The sequence below is a fragment of the Siniperca chuatsi genome, linkage group LG13 (genome assembly GCF_020085105.1).
Source record: "Siniperca chuatsi isolate FFG_IHB_CAS linkage group LG13, ASM2008510v1, whole genome shotgun sequence".
In the NCBI taxonomy this organism is placed as follows: domain Eukaryota; kingdom Metazoa; phylum Chordata; class Actinopteri; order Centrarchiformes; family Sinipercidae; genus Siniperca; species Siniperca chuatsi.
In genome coordinates, this window is record NC_058054.1 from 17,148,756 (window position 1) to 17,162,957 (window position 14,202).

Genomic DNA, 14,202 nt, shown 5'->3' on the forward strand with positions numbered 1-14,202 from the left:
GTTTGAAGGTTAAGACTTGGTTTTAAGGGTTAGGTTAGAATTAGGTTATGGTTAGGATAAGAGCAAGGGTTAGGGTTAGGCATTTAGTTGTGATGGTTAAGGTTAGGGTTATGGGCATGAGAATGCATTATGTCAATGACGGTCCTCACAAAGATATGTAAGTACAAGGACGTGTGTGTGTGTGTGTGTGTGTTCCCAGACTGCAAAGGTTTACTTAATCAGGCCAGGTTGAGTCCCATAATGATTCATGACATACACACACACACACACACACACACACAAATGCTGCTGTAATGGGACAGCTACTATAAAGCCCCACATCAAACCCCAGCCAATGCACAAAGTAGAAAGCTGAATCTCACCTTCTGCATTCATGTGCACAAAGTGTGTACACAAACATATAGGCTAAAAACACACATGCTAACACAAGCACACACACTGCCAGCTGGCATCTCTGTTAGACAACAAAGAAACTTCATGTAATATAGTTTGTGAATCACATAATGCAGTTTACAAAGATAATAGTGACAGATTTACTCAAAAATCAGAATATTATCTAAAACAATGGGTCCTGGATTTCAGACTAAGTAAATAAAAGCAGACTTCTCACTTTTAACAGGCGACTGTTGATTTCGCTGGCTGAAATTACAACTGATGCTTGCAAATTTTATTAGCTAACTTTATACCTAGCAAGCTAATTAATACTAATGCCATAAGTTGGGTGAAGCTTTGTCCTCAGCTGACTTTTTAATGTTTCTAGCTTACTCGCATATGATGGTTACAGAACATACATATTACATACAGCATCCTCACCAGTTGATGATCCATGTAGATAACAAATAAAGGAGGAGCATTGTTCTTGTCTTACAGGGTAGAGCTAGTTAGCCCTAGTATAGTACAGTATTATAAATAAAAATTAAATTTTAATTTTGAATAATGTTATTCGTCATAAAATAACCCTGTTTGGATGCTTGCTATAGAAAAACATACTTGGACAAGCAACACAGAGGTTAGATTTATGTTTTGTTGTTTCACTTATGAGAGAGAAAATTATTTGTGGATGAGGACGAACCAAAGAGTTTGGGAAATGTAGTGCTATCTCGGGAAACAAGTTTATAGCTGGAGTTGCTGGAGCGTAAACCAACCCGAACCAAAAACAAAGCAGGACAGAGCCGCTAATGTTAGCCTAAACTCTGATATAGTAGCTTGTGTCAGTCTTGAATGGAGCTTTATGCAACATAACTTTTAATCCCACAAAATAATGCAGACTTTGGACGTAACGCTCTACTTACTCTACCTACTCTACTACTGTAAGGAGTACGTAAGCTAGTTAGCTAGTGTTTGCAGCTTACGTTAGAGCAGATAAACACATTGTTTAATCCATTGCTTACAATTTTGCTCTTGTGTTTTTGGTTTGAGAAAGACTAAAACTCTTGAGATCTTGTTTATATGCAATATTTTTCTTTTTATAGTCAAAAAAAGAAATGAAAATCATGTTTTCTCTCTGCTTGGCATTTGACAGACTATTGTTCTCCACCCAACAGAAAAGAGCTTGAGCTCTTTTTACCTCTTGGGGGAAATTAATTTCTGATCTTTGGTAATCTTTTGTATTTTTACAGGAAGTTCCAAAACCTTTCTTGGGCAACAGCATGAAGAAGAAGCAGCAGAATTATAGTCTATAAATATAACGTAGCTTAAGAGGAAAGGCTGAGGACTTCAGATAAATCTGTTAGACTTCAGGATGGAAACAGAGCCAGTTTTACAGTAAAGAGTCAAACTGTCAGTCTTGTTTCCCCCTTCTGGGACCTGACAGGAGAAGGTGATTCCTCTCCTTCTCTTTTTCTTTAATCGTGTCTCACAAAACTATTACCTCAAGAGTGCGGCAGAATAACAGCAGAATAACAGCTCCAGATGAGTGACAGACAAAGTGGAGAGCTGGGAGAGGAAGATGATGAAGAAAGAGGAATGAAAGGAAGGTCATTTTATCACAGTCGTGACAATTCTACACTGCCATGATGAAAGCTCTTCAAAAAAGCTGCGTTGGAAGCTCTATAATTCTACTTAATTTGCTGTTTGTAAGAAAAAGTCTGTGGCCAGTCCATCCTGAATAGATATGTGGCTGAAATTTGAACTTCTGTGTCCTTACACAGAAGCTATTTTCAATAATGAATTGTAAAGACAGAAGAAAATACAGTTGTAGCATGTTGCAGTGGTGATTTGGTGCCATAAAAGAGACGTTAAACCAGAGTGCATGAACATTAATTGCTCAAAAAATTAAATGCAAAAGGAAAGTGAGCTGAGCTGAATCAGGTATTCACTTCCTGCTCCCTTCATGTGTTGTGCACACTCTCTCTCACACACAAACACACAGATACCCTTTGTGTTCGGTGGGCCTGTGTGGTGACTAATCACACTCAAAGCAACTAATGACTCATGCAGTTCTGGCCAGGGCTTCAGATGGAGAGAGGACTCTGGAAAGCTGCTGGTCCGTCCGATTCAAGATTACACACTCCTTCCTCTCACACTGACACCATTGATCTCACTGGGCGAGAGGACCGAGGTTATTTAAACCAGCTCGATAGCACACTTAGGAGAAGCCAAGCTAAAATTTGGCTAGATGTGTGTGCAGTAAAGCGCAGACAGGAGGCGATTTAGATCACTCTGAAGGATCCTTGACTGACAAGGAGGAGGAGAGGAGTAACTCTTTGTAGTAACAACTTTTCTGTTGTTTTCGTTAATTATTCAGTTTTGAACAGGTACCCGGAAATATACTGATGCAATGTTTAATGCATGTATCGCCAATTTGTGCATACCTGTGAGAGACTGACAGCTCTTGTAAGATCCATCTGTTTCCGACCTTCCTGTAGAGCTATTAAGCTGCTGTGGCACTACACTCAACAGACCTGCAGCAGATGATCTCAGATATGCTCATTTTCTCGCTCCACCTATTCACGCTCAGCCTCTTTCTGGCACCGTTATATGTGTGTTTTTGTTGTGTGTGCATGTGCAAAAGGTGTAGGTCTGACTGTAAGATTCTGTGTATGTTATGCAGCTGTGAGTTGGACAAAAAATCTATTTAAATGCATTTGATTAACATATGAGGGAGTTGAGCTATTTATATGTGTGCACATAAATGTGTGAGAACAGAGTATTCTAACAACCTTTAGAGGAAACAGAAACCAGGGAGCACCAGACAGCTGCTTTGGTGGAATCAGTCATTGCTCATTTCTGTAATGCATCAAAAAAGAACCAATATCAATAGATTTTCTATCACTTTTTACAGGAAGGGGAGAAATGTTCTTATTTTACTTAAAGAAGGACATCAGAGAAAAAACAAGCTGATTTGTTTTGTGTAAAAAATGTTAAGTCTGTAAATAGTGAGTGAATTTATGAACTCTAAGGTGGGGCATTTCCACCAGGAAAAATAAAAACAGATGAAAAGTTATCTAGAAAAATACTTATAATAAAGTATATAGAATAATAATAATACAACTAAATTATGAAATACTACATTTTAAGATACTACAATTTTGACTTACTGTATTATTTCATAATTTCCAGTGTCCATAATTTTGACTTATTATGTGATAATTATGACTTATGTATGTACTATTTCATACTTTTGAGTAAGTTTCTCATAATTTTGACTTACCATGACTATTTTGATTTTTACTATTGCTAACATTTCATGTATTTGTTTTTCTTTTCCTGGCAGAAATAGGCTTCCACGGATTCTTTTTCATGTCATGTTAAAACAGCTCAGGCAATCAGAATTAGAGAGATACTATGTCCTTTTAAAGTAACTAATAATGCTTTATATGTGCACTACTTTGCACATGAATGTAAATGAAAGCATGAACTAAATAATTTCAAAAATCCCTTTTAAACCTGCATTAATTCACATGTTGGCCATTTGGGGGCATAACTATGACATATTATCACTTTATGAGTTGATAAGTCGAATGTGTTAGCAAACAGTGGCTAATTTACACATCCAGCAGACACCGAGCTACATAAGTATTCATTTGGAGTCGTGTTTCTGGCCACCTGACAAATGTAAGTCCAATAATTACTGTGTTTTAGCTCTGTTTTTGGTCTCCACCAAGTTCTGAGTTGTGTCTGATATGTGTCTCTTTAGCTGCTAAATGCTCCACTATGTTCACCAGCTAATTGCTAACTTTGTCTGTTTGTCGTTTATTGCTGGGAAGGTAGCGTACTGTGGGTTTTAAGAGCTTTTTCACTGGAAAAGAAGACTGCCTGCTGCCTGCTAGGTACAAAGCTGATAAGTGTGAACAAAAACAGCAAAGTTGTGTGCCAGAAACCCAAAAACAATGAAAGATGCTAAAATACTCCACTAAAGGGAACTGCAGAGTCAGGTGGTCATTCTCTATGGGTTCATCACTATGAGCAGCCTCTTTCACATACCATGTAGTCATTTGATCCATTGTTATTTAAAAAATTATCAGAGCAGCTTTAATGAATCAGTTCCATTGAAAGTATGAGGTTCAAATGTATTGTACATATATGTTTGTTTAAATAAATAGCAATATTGAAGGGCATAATGATTTTAGGGTCAGGGATCAAATATATGTAGCTAGGGACCATCTAAGTAGCCACTACACCAGCTGTGTCTAAAAGACACAAAGGTCAAAGGTGAAGGTTCTGAGGTTAGCTCTTGGTAACAAAGTCAATAAAGGATCAGGTGCATGAGACACAGCTATTATCTTGAGTATATTAATCTATGGCTCCACACACACTCACTGGATTGTGAGAGCTACCATAAAACAGGCCACCACACTACAACCACATTTTCATCCAACCACATTTCCATCCTCAGGGAAAGGGGGTCAGAAAAATGAGGGTCTGTGAAGTGAAATGAAATGAAATAACTATCTCTTTATAAGTGACTAATCATTCTAATCTTCTCTACGTCGCAAAGGCTGATAAAACTTTGGTGCTGGCCTCAGGAGCTTCTTCTCAGCCAACTGAAAAGCCAAACATTTATCTCCCACCAGTCACTACCTTAGAGGAGAGCCCCTGGCCAAAGACAAAGAGAGGGACCTTTCTCTTTGTGTGGGTGAGCTGTTCAGCTGTGGTCTCATCTACGCTTGTAATGATTGGCCTGGTGGGCTGCTTTAGTCCCTCCCAGACTAAAGACTGAAGCTGATTGATGGATTGGTTTGTCCAATCCCTTTGGGTTTTGGTGGCTGGGGACTCACTCAGCAAGAGGGTTTCAATATTCCAGGAGAAGAGAGGGAGAAAGAGTTCGACAATACCTCCCCAACCAGCAGCTCCAAACCCAACTATTCACTGCTCTTTTTCTATTTGACAAATGTTTGTGGTCGAATCATTGGGCTCTGAGATTTGGGAGCTGTCCAGTGCTGAAAATATGGACAGCTTTAGCTCCAGTTACTGTGAAATCATTGTTAGTCTAAAGCCTATTCCCCTTCTGGCTGTAAACGGACCGCAAAGTTCATAGAGATCATAAAATTCCCACTTAAGTTCACAGTCTTGTTCACAGTTGGATCTGTTGTTCATGAATTACTGCTAGGACAAAAAACAACGAATCTCATTTATTCGCTGCATCGTACAACACTACCCATCACATTCTGATCCAAACAAAGTCAACACATTTTCAGGGCAGCATAACCATAAAGCAACAAGCCTGTGGCTGACTCAGAAGTGAAGCTTATTTTGATCGTAACTAAGCAAGTGCTGGTACTGATTTGCATTTTTATGGCGCTATTCTGTTAGTTATTAGCTCTGTATTAGGGGGAAATGGACCCCATAATCACCTAAGTGACATATAAGAGTGGGCACTTTCATTTCATTTCACAGAGAATAATATCAAACCCCGAGTGAGAATTACCTTTAGCTTCTATACTGAAAATACATCATCAGTGAGACTTATGAAATACATTCATACCAGCAGCCTGCAGAAAAGACTGCTCACTTATAACCAGCAGGGCTAAACTATCTCCTTTATTCCATTTCATTCTGAAAACTTGTCTACAGCACTTTAGGGCTGCAACTAGTGACTATTTTCATTATCGATTAGTCTTTAAAATGTCAGAAAATGGTGAAAAATGCACAACACAATTTTCTGAAGCCCAAGGTGACATATTAAAGTTGTTGTTTTGTTCACAATGATATTTACAATGTTTACAATGTTTACAATGATATAAATCAGAGAAAAGCAGCAAAGCATCATATTTGAGAAGCTGCCAGCAAATGTTTACCATTTTTGCTTGAAAGATTTTCTATCGATTGACTAATCGATTAATCGACTTATTGTTTCAGCTCTAATTTTCAGTATTAATAAATCTGCAGATCATTTTACTGGTTTGATTCTGGCGTGCTCATGCTAGGAAATTGTGAAAAAAAAAAACCTCAGCAAATTGTTTGATTTGTCCAACCAAGCCTAAAGATAATCAGTTTACAATTAAATAAGACAAAGAAAGCTACAAATCCTCACAATTACAAAGAGAAACAAGGAAATTTCTTTTTCTGTCGACTGACTAATCGATAAATCGACTCGTCGTCTCAACTCTACAGTATTTCATCTATCAGAAAGCACCCAGCACTACTCCTTTTCCATCTTCCACTGATGCAAAGACTCCTCGAATTGCAGATGGCTCAGAGCCAGACATGATAAACAATACTGAGGCTGATTGAGTGCAAAGCGTGCAGCAACAGACAGCGAGGCAGCTGAACTGAGCTCGTACTCTATTTTAGAATCAGACCTTTTTCTTCCCCACAACACCGCTCTCTGATCCCTCTGCTCGTGCGCGTGCAGTCATCTACATGCACACGTGAACACACACAAACATACACACTATGCGTGCCGGGGCTCATGGGTGCCCGCACGCCCTTTTCAAATACACACTTACACACATCCGGACAGAATGAAAAATGCATGCTGTAAACTTTCAGCTGCTTGTCTTTGCCTCATTCCTCACTATTCTCCTCTCCCCTCGTCCCACAGGCACCACTTCTCTAGTTCTCTGTTATCTCTCACACACACACACACACACATTTCCTCAGCTCGGGCTCGTCTATAGCGTGGCGTTGCCTGGTTAACCACGTCCTGCTTTATGGCACTGACACACAGCTGGTGGTAGGCACACTAACAAAGCCAAAGAAGAAAAGACTTGGACTCCTCCAGACTGGAGCAGTGAATAGAAAACATAATGGGCTTTATTGGGCTGCTGCGGCTCTCATATTCTCAGACAATACAGCTCATTTGTCAAGGTGACCCAAACTGTTCTCCACCTTCACTGTGATTTGTACATTCCAGTGTTTGTTTACAGAGCAGGCAGTCATCAATAGAGGACTTTCAAAGATCCATTCACCTACTTGGCACCAGGCAGTCACTCATTTTACCATCATTTGGTCACTTTTTGTGTCATTTTTCATTTTATACGTTCAGGACCAAAGAAAAGTTAGTTTACAAGGTGCAGAGACATGTGGTACTTTAATGTAAAGATAAAACATTGTGTGAAGCAGTGATCAATAATAATTCAGTTTCTATACATAACAGTGTATTTGAGGTCATGCCCAGGTCACAGCTCTGGAGGTGGACCAATTTAAGATCTGATCTTGGCAGTTATTCAACACATGTTGTTTGTTCACCAAAGGACTCTGATTTACATAACAGATTTCACAGACACCTGTTCTAGTGTTCAGATCTGCACAATTGCATCACTGAACAGAAGGCATCCTCCCCTTTGATTTCTTTTAATTGTGTCATCTGTAAAGGGAGATTTGGAAGCTCTGTGTGTGTGTGTGTGTGTGTGTGTGTGTGTGTGTGTGTGTGTGTGTGTGTAAACCAAAGCATAAAGTTCTTATGAAGACAAGATCTCCTGAGATGAAACCATGTAAAGGACACATTAACAAGGTTACTTGGTGAGTTGATGATTTATGCATGCCCCTCGTAAATACAGACCAATATTAAAAGCTTTGACCTGTAAATAATTAAAGATATCCCATACGGGTGCGATTTGTGTGCGTCTCAAAAGCTGACACAGAAAATACTTACTAGCCTACCTACATACATACCTGCATATGCATGTAATTAGATGGATGGGCAATGTGAAAATAATAATAGTAACAATTTCCATAAATTGCAAGCTCCGTTTTTGCTTCAATTTAACCGAAAGTGCGTTTTTATATTGCAACCAAGAAAGGGAAACACTTTAAATCCTCTTCCAGCAGCTGAGCGATCTCAGGCGCCTCCAGCCACCCGGTGACTTGAGATATCACACACTGACCAAATGACTGATTTCATAAAGCCTGCATGCGAAGCATTTTATTTCCGCGCTTTCACTCTTACCTTTTCTGACAAAACCAGATGCGTCTCAACGGTGCAAACCACAGGAATGTGAGCGAAAGCTTTGCGCCTCAGTACAGGTGCTCTCCAAAGCTCCCAGAGGGTGCAGAGACGGCAAACGACGAAACAAGGGTGAAACAGCACTTTGCAGAGACAGAAGAGACCAGGGTGAGTGTGTGCACAAGCGCTCACGTCTTGGACTTTCCACTCCTTCTCCAACGTTATATCCTCTCCTCACTGAGCAGCAGCCTATGCGCCGTTCATCCTTACATATTGATATCTGCCAGATCGGAATAGATGCGCGCGCGCGCACACACACAAGTACACGACAAGGTGCTTCCTCCGTCCCCCTTCTCGCCAGCAGCTACGCTGAGGAAGAGAAGCAAGATCAGTTTGAACAAAGAGGCAAGTGGTGACAGGCAGACGGCTCCAGCGCCCCCATCCAAAAAGGGGGAAACAAGGGTGGTGGAGTGGGTGGGAGGGGGAAGGTGGTGGGGTGTAAGAGAGAGAGGGGGTGCACTTTATATGAGCACAATCCGATTTCTGCATAAACCTCAAAGGTTGATCCGGTGTCTGTGAATTAAATAAAAATTTACCCATGAGCTTAAAATGTCTGAACATCAGCGAAACCCCCTTACAATCTCATGTCATATCCTCTATTACTACACATGTCCACACACCTTCTGTGAATCAACTGAACTTCATCACATATAACCCTCAGGCCTTCTATTCTAATGAGACAGAAATAAAGATCATACTGTATCTATCCAATTAATGTGTTGGAATAAGATTGGACTGATGCTGAGCAGAATTAATTGTGACAACTGCTGAGTGAAAAACACAGCTGCCTCAGATGCATCTTACAACCTGGCAACAGCCAACATCTCATCACTGCAGCGGGGTCAATACAAACCAAACAGCATCAGTCTTCATGAGCACAGTATAAAGAAAGGACAGGAAAAAAGCTTGTTTGTTGCTGATGGCAGCTCTGACCAAGATCCGTCTGACCACAGGAGTTGGTTTTGGAATCTTAACAGAGCTGGTAATCACAGTGACTCAAAACTAATATCTTTATTTAAGGAAAATAGTTAATTTCACTCACTCAAATAGTATTCTCATTTTTTTTAGGCCTTTTAGACAGCTGGCATTTGAGAGAATAAAAGGTGAAATGTTTAATTCAAACTTTAGATTTATCTGTGTAGACATAAGGAATTAAATAAAAGGGATTATAGGACCAGTGTGTAGGAGTTTGTGGCATCTGGTGGTGAAACTGCAGTTTGCAACCATTTGAATACCGCTCGCATCATCCTCCCCTTCCAAGCGTGTAGGAGAATCTACGGTGGCCGCAAAACTCACGAAAAACGTGAAAGGCCCTATCTAGAGCCAGTGAATGGTTTGTCCGTTCTGGGCTTCTGTAGAAACATGGCGGTGCAACATGGCGACCTCCGTGGAAGGGGACCCGTTCCCACTGTAGATATAAAGGGTTTATTCAAATACGAAATGTGATTGGACTGTACTTCAACAGAGAACAACAATAAGTTAAGAGCAAATGCAGCTGCCTCCAGAATCGCAGATTTTTTTTCTGTTTCAGAGTTTCAGACCAGAGCTGCGAGAAAACGCTGCCACAAATCACTTCACTCGCATGCTCGCAACTGTGTGGGCAGATCTCTGAAAGGGTGTTGTAAACTCAGCTCTGAAAGAATAGTCTGCAATAGGAGTGCAAATGTACAACCACAAAAGTTTCAAAATAAAGAGTCGCCCTTTTTGAAACTCAAGTTTCAACGTTTCAAAACTTTTTTCCCAACATATGCGCACCAGTTTTCAGATCACCATTTACAAGGTTTCAAACCTGGAAAACAAACTAATACACCGGGAGCACAGTGACAAATTTTAAACTCTTTATTGGAGAAAAAGAGTGCTGCAGTTGTGAAGAAGGAAAACTCAATTACAAAATAATGTTTGCAGAGATTTAAATTGTTTTTCAGTCTATCAAAACATTATGCAAGCCTTCAGAAAAAAGTTTTAATCTTGCAAACCTTTTTTATTAGATTTCACACTTTCAAACACTGAATGATCTGTCAGTTAAAAACAGCCAAACTTTGTTCAAACCTGCATACATTTATTTTAAATTCTGGTGGGCATCTCAGAGTTTCCAAAGGTACCACATAATGGTACAGGGATGCACAAAATATCTAGAAGAGAATAAATACGGGGGTGTTGTCGCATGTTCAGGTGAGCAGTTCCCTCAGGCCTTTGCAGTAAAACTTTCTGAGTTTAGTGCTTCTGCATCTCCTTCCTCTGCTCCTCCTGCTGTGATCTGAGGGAATCAGAGATGCAATAAGAGCCAGATGAATCCCCATTGCCCTGTTTGTTTCTGTTTTCCCCGTCACTCTCACAGCGCCGATGAGGGCCCCGTCAACAAACTTGGCAGTTAATGTGTCTGCTTGTAAAATAAACACACTGACTAGATCCGGAGCATCAGTGGTAGGCCTTAAACGCTGCTAGTTTCTGTGTCTTCGGGTGAGCGAGTGACTGAAATATGCATATATTTTCTCCTTTTGTCTCACAAAGCCGACAAAACCAAACCCAAGAACTAATGTGATTAGAGGTAAATGCATCTATGTTTACACACTAAATACGATTAAATATGATGAAAATATGTTCTCTGAGACATCAAACCGCTTTGTTTAATCCAAAATTCTGGAGAATGGAGAATTTCGGAAGAATGTGGGGGTTTTTTTGTATTTTGTACAACAAAGAATAACACACAAACACCAAGAGAGCATGATGAGGAATTTAGATGGTTGAATGAACTAACATTCGCCTAGAAGATGTCTAGCTGGCTCAGGCCTTGTTGTCACAAATAGTGTGTCTCATCGAGTCACTCAGTACTGCACCCACTCTCCTGTAGATTTATGTGCTGACAAAAAGAAAATGCTTTTGTGTTAACCAGAGCTGCACTTACCTCATGTCTGCACTTCACTGTCAGTTCTACAGAAAACAACCAGAGAATTAGAAATTGTCCATGAATCTCTGTAATATGTCAGAAGACCACAAACTGTAGGTCCACACTGTTCAATAACAGTAATGGACTCGATCAATACTTGTTATTGGAAACTCCTATACCTCTGTGGACTGGAAACAGATCAGTGCAACTGTGGACAGACAATCTGCCCTCAGCTTAAATTCCAGAGGATCAATTCCCTGTACAGTCGACCATGTCCAGATATTTCCCTCTGGAGTTTGTGGAGCCCAAAACAAAGAAATGAGAAATAAAAACGAGAACTAATTATTGGATTTATATTTACCATATGGCCTGGAAACATGACTCCAAATGAATGCGAATGTTGCTTCATGTCTGCTGGATGTGTAAACTATGCTAACATGTTCGCCATAACAACTTTGTAATGTGATAATATGTTAGTGCTGTGTTTACAGCTTGTTGCTGCCCCCAAGTGACCAAAAAAATCAATTAATGTAGCTGTATGGGGCCATTATTATAACGGAACTATTTACAAATGTGAGTGGAGAGTTGTGAAACTGTATCTCAATCCGTGTGTGCGTAATCAGATTTGTAAATGTGTAAAATAATCTCTAAATGTGTACTGAGATTTGTGAATGTGTACAGGAATCTGCAAATGTGTATTCAGAATCTGTGTGTGCGTAATCAGATTTGTAAATGTGTAAAAAAAAATCTCCAAATCTGTATTCAGATTTGCAAGTGCATTGAGATTTGTAAATGTGTAGTCAAATCTGTAAATGCGTAGACAAATCTGTAAATATGTACAATCTGAAAATGTTTAGATAAATCTGTAAATGTGTACATAGACATTAATGGCTGAAAAGTCTAAATATTTTGCTCCAGGAGCTGGAAATGCAGACAAGTCATCAGTTACAACTCAGACAGGGCTCTCAAATGGCTGTGTTTTTACACGTGACTTTTGCTAGACTTCTGCCGTGGCAGAGATCTGCAAATGCCTGTGGAGATTTGTCTATGTGCCTCAGTAGCTATACAGCCTACATCCCACCAGTCAGCAGTAGCACCCAGTGATTTTAAGTGTGACATTGCTGGGCTGGGTAGTGGTGGTGGCTGCAGTTTTGCCGATGCAAGGCAGATTACGATGGAATCTCTAAATTAACTACGACTCCTACGGTGCACTTCGACATGAAACATCCAATTGCCAAAGCTGCAGCAGAGCAGATGCTGTATTGACAAAATATTCTAAATTATTAATATTGAACATGTATTGTGAAAGCAGATATCTAAGCATGTTTATGCTCAAAGGTTATGAGAATAAACATTGGATTGTACAATTTTACAGCACATAAATGTACTGCACATGCTCTGCACATAGTCACCAATTCGTGCGCACATACACACACACACACACACACATGCAAGGAGACTTGGCTCAGCCTTAATGTGAGCTGTGACTTTTAGAAATGTCAGGCGCCTCGCCAAACAGACAAACAATGTCAATCACTCTCCAGCAAGGGAGCAGCCATCCACGCACAATGGAGAACACACAATACACAAGGGAGGCAGGATGAGGACGATGACACAAAAACGACTTCTGGAAAGCTTTTATAGCATCTTAACAGGAGCAAAATAACACTGCCAAGTAATGCATGCTGATCTCTGTAGGAAACAGAGACCGTAATGAGGCTTTCAGTAGTGTCATGATTTGTCCTCACTGGTAGAGATGTGTGGTGTGTTTAGGCTCATGTGTTTGCTTAATATTTGCTGGGCAGACTCATTCTTCACGGGTTTGTTTTTATGGTGATGCTTTTACTGTGAAGAGATCAAACAGAGCTGTAATCAAGTCACATAAAAAGAAGGGAAACAGGATATCTCCCAGTAGAGATAAATCTAAGCTAAACTGGGTTTTGTAAACTGCCAGTGTTTGTGCTGATGAAACAGTTTTTCAGATTTGGTTTAGACAACATGCTGCGTTTAAGTGTTTCCACGCCAAGAGGCCCCATCTGGGTGGCAGCAGGGCAGCCATGGAGGAAGTCGGGGAGACGTGGCGGGCACCGATGATAACCACATGGAATACCTCCACACTGTCTAACTACAGGCCTAATAGTTAATGTTTGCTTTGGTCTATTTTTTTGTTATTTGTGGTGGCTGCACAGTTGAAGTTGTGAGATTTTCCTATTAAGGTTTGAAGCTTATTCTGTGTTACTGGGAAGGCAGGCTCATATTTTAGTAAATAAGTGGAAGTGAAAGTTTACTGTGAAAGTTCATTACTGTAGTTCAGTAGTTTGACAAAACAACTTAATTCAAGGTCCACTTAGAGTTTAACAGAACTATCTTAATGCTTAATTATACCTGCTTAACATCAGCTTAACACCTGCTTAAACATTGTTAGCATTTAGCTAAAGTACAGCCCCACAGAGCCACTAGCATGGCTTGTTCCTTTCCGGCTTCAGTTATCTTTCACACCTTTCACTTCACTCAATCAGACCTCTTTGAGCCAATCATCTTGTTGCTGTCAATCTGTTCTTTTCTTTGCTGCTGTCAGCTGTTATTTCAGTGTCTGATCGATGCGATCTATCTCCACCCCATTCACCTCCAGTTTCATCATAACCAGCTGTCTAATAATGTCTTTCAGTGAACTCATAGGAATCCAGATCACATCCATCCAGATCTTCAGCAAGGCTGATCTTCACCACTATCAGTGTCTTGGCCCCAATCGTGGGGGATTTTGCTAAATGGCTTATGGCATGACTACCCACATAAAACAATGATGTCACAATGGGGTCCTAATCGCCAAAGACTCCTCACGTATCTCTTTTAACTTTTCCTATTTTGCACACTATACCAAATAAATTAATTTCTTAACTTAAGGTTTACTTGTCATCACGTGACA

General features: G+C 40.1%; 1 protein-coding gene across 1 annotated transcript in view; it reads right to left on the minus strand.

The window, feature by feature from the left end:
• LOC122886590 (neurocan core protein-like) overlaps window positions 1–8,752 on the minus strand; it is a 41,622-nt gene extending 32,870 nt beyond the window's left edge. The window contains exon 1 of the mRNA XM_044218968.1: window positions 8,333–8,752. The gene's annotated coding sequence lies outside the window, so the exon portion shown is untranslated. The remainder of the gene's footprint in view (window positions 1–8,332) is intronic.
• Between the last annotated feature and the right edge of the window lie 5,450 nt (window positions 8,753–14,202).